The sequence below is a fragment of the Scylla paramamosain genome, chromosome 17, assembly GCF_035594125.1.
Source record: "Scylla paramamosain isolate STU-SP2022 chromosome 17, ASM3559412v1, whole genome shotgun sequence".
NCBI lineage: Eukaryota > Metazoa > Arthropoda > Malacostraca > Decapoda > Portunidae > Scylla > Scylla paramamosain.
In genome coordinates, this window is record NC_087167.1 from 6,086,941 (window position 1) to 6,090,286 (window position 3,346).

Consider the following 3,346-nt stretch of genomic DNA (forward strand, 5'->3'; position numbering starts at 1 on the left):
ATGAAATGTAACTATAGTAATTAGCGTGTAACTACCCACAGGAATAACTTACTAATTTGTACGTGAATAAATAGTGAAATCATCAGAGTTACTACATTGTCAATTATCACACAAACTTACGGTTAATAATAGATACGTTCAACAAATTAAATGTAACTAGTTTAGAACGTATTCTACGGAACCTGATTACGGAATATACAGTACAACGAATAACAAATGATTGGAGTACAAATAATATATGGAAACTTTAAATAATCAACAAGTCGTAGAAATTATGAGTAGATAAACTGAAAAACAAACATAAACAATCTTTTAGGGGAATGTAAGAAAGGAAATTATTGACGAAGAAGAAAGACTCCAGTAAAAGTAACTGAAGAGAAAAGGAAAATAAAGAAAAGGTAAAGAAATGAATACGAAAGTGGAGTGAGTGGGTGGAAGGGACGAGACAAGAGAACCAGGACAGGTGGAACACGAACCACTCACGGCAGGCGACAGGTACACACACAGGTGGTGCACATGGACGCGTACACACACACACACACACACACACACACACACACACACATTCCCGCACTAGACATCTACATCTCGTACACTCAAACACACACACACACACACACACACACACACACACACACACACACACACACACACGGGACTTGTAGGTTTATTATACGTACATGGGATATACATACACAAGTCACACATAAAACAACTATACATACATGCCTAGGCCTACTGATGCTCGTGTCGTCCTAATGTACACACGCACACACACACACACACACGTACGTACGTACACAACCTTATTCACTCCTACAAAATAATATAATATACATGACTTAAAATTATACAATATGGAAAAATATGCGTAATACATCGTTATACACGGCTGGGTAACAGAATACAACAGTCGTTACTTTGGTTAGCATTATTTTATTACTATCATTATTGTATTAGTTGTATTGTTTATTATTATTAGTATTAGTATTATTAGTATTATACATTGAATAAGTAACTGCATAACTGTATTCATTTTGTCTTTGGTTTGTATGCATGGTTGGTTTGGCCTTCTCTGTCCACTCTTTTATCTGTTTTACCTTCTCCTCCCAATTTCATCTATCTTTCCTTCTTCCTTCCTTCCTTGCATTATCTTTTTCATTACCTCTTTCTCTTAACCCTTCTTGCTTCCTTCCATCCATTCATCCATCCGTCATTAATTCCCTTCCTCCATTTCTTCTATCATCACATCTTCTTTCTTCCATCCTTCCATCATCCTTGTACCTTCTTAATCACTTCCTTTTTTTTTTTTTTTTTTCACTCTCTTACCCATGTAAATTACTTTCTCTATTTCTTCTTCTTTCCGTTCCGAGCCCTCCCATCTCTCCTTCCCTTCCCTCCCCTCCCCCCTCCCTCCCTCCCGCGATATGTCTCACCTGATATGTTCCGGCACAGGCATGAGCGGTCCTGACGGGCGGCGTCCAGCGTCTACGCGTACGAAGCAGCGGCCGACGTGCGGGCGGCAGGCGGCGGTGCGGATTGGCTGCTACGCTACAGGGCAGCCAGCAGCCGCCCCGCCAGCAAGGGCAGGCGGGCGTGCTGACTCCCTTCCTCTACAGCGCGGCGTCTCCCTATATTAATCAGCGCGGAGGAGCTCGGTAAGCGAACTACTACAATTATTGTCTCTCAAATTCGGGCCAGAGAAGTAACCTTTGTTTCAATTTACAAAATTATAACAGTTCCTTCCTCCCTGCATGCAAGAGTTACGCTTGTGCATGACGGAAACGGACCGCGGCGCCCTCCCCGCCTCGCCGCGGCGCCTCACCCGGGCGTGTGGGCGCCGTGCAGTGTGGCGGGAGTGGTGCCGGGGCCTGGTGCTACTAACACTAGGACGGGGCGGGGCGGGGCGCGGGGCTGCCTGGAGGAGTGTCACGTGCCCCGCGCCCCGCTCCTCCCCGCGTCGCCTTACATAAAAGGAAGCCTCGGGTCACTACCGGCCTGATGCTGACGTCACCGGAAGGTACAACGTGTCTTGTACAGGGTCACTATTGCCACGGGGCGGCGCACACACTCTTGCAGGAGTGGTGACGTCAGCGGACAGCAGGGCTGACCCTGGGCTGACCTGACCTACTCTACAAGTATTTACATATCTCACAGTATTGGACTAGACTCGAGTCACAGGAAAGAGTTGCCCGAACGTAACCATAATGCCGGGGTGGGGGGCCAGGGTGGGCGCGATGGCCGGCGTGGGACAGGGAGGCCCCGGGCCACGGGCCGCTGGGCCAAGGACCGCCAGGCTGGTGGCTGACAGCAGTCTTTGGAAGACCTAAAGTTGCATGGTCACAAGTCGTCAAACAAAAAAATAAAGTACACAACTTTGTAGCTAATCAAGAAGAAAAGTTTGTGTATTGCCTATAGAAACTTTTTTTTTTTTATCAACTGAGAATTGATTCAGAAAAAAGCCGTTCGCCGCGAACCCCTGCCCGTGCGCGGGGGCGACGCGGGGCGGGCGGCGCGGGGCGGGGCTGGGCGTGCACACCGCGGCCCTCTGCAGTGAGCTGCGCCAGGCTGCGTCTCGGTGGTGCGGGCAGGAGGGGCCATCTCTTGCTGACTGGCTGGATTACTGATTGTTCTTGAGGCCGATTGGCTAGCAGCTAAACTACGTGGACGCTAATTGGCTGGATAGGAGAGATTCTGGATGTTGATTGGCTGGATACAAGTCTGTCCCAGGGTTATCCCGGGGGATGAGGACGGCCCCTCATTGGCTGACTCAGGGAAGCCCTGTGTACAGGACTTGTAGGGGCGGGGTTGGGTGGGGGGCGTGGGGCGTGGGCGGGCGTGCGGCGGGAGGCTGGCAGCAGGCGGAGCAAACTGGCGGCGATGGTTTAGTGTTATGAAGGAAAGATATAATGTACATAAACCTTAAATAAAAAAAAAGCTTCCTCCCCCTGTTACTTAAAAAAAAAAAAGTCTGTGATCTTTTTCCGCGTGTTACAGGAACGACAAAACATTTTCTTGTGCTCCATCTTTTTATATTTCATTTTCATTTGTTTGCTTTCCGTATTGCACCTATACGTATAAATAAACAAAGTAAAAAAGCAGCAGACGCAGTACCTATTTTTATTTTTTTTTGCTCCGATCTTTTTTTTTGTGATGAGGGAGGTGTGCCAGCATCGCATTCTCGCACGCACGCACGCACGCGCACAAAGGGGACGAAGACCAAGACGAAGTGGGGGGTGTGGTGGGGACTGTGACTAACTCTACTTTTGATTGGGTGATATGCATAAGAAAGGCGGCTGTCCTCTCCTCTCCTCTCCCCTCTCCACCTTTTATCAAATTTTGTGTG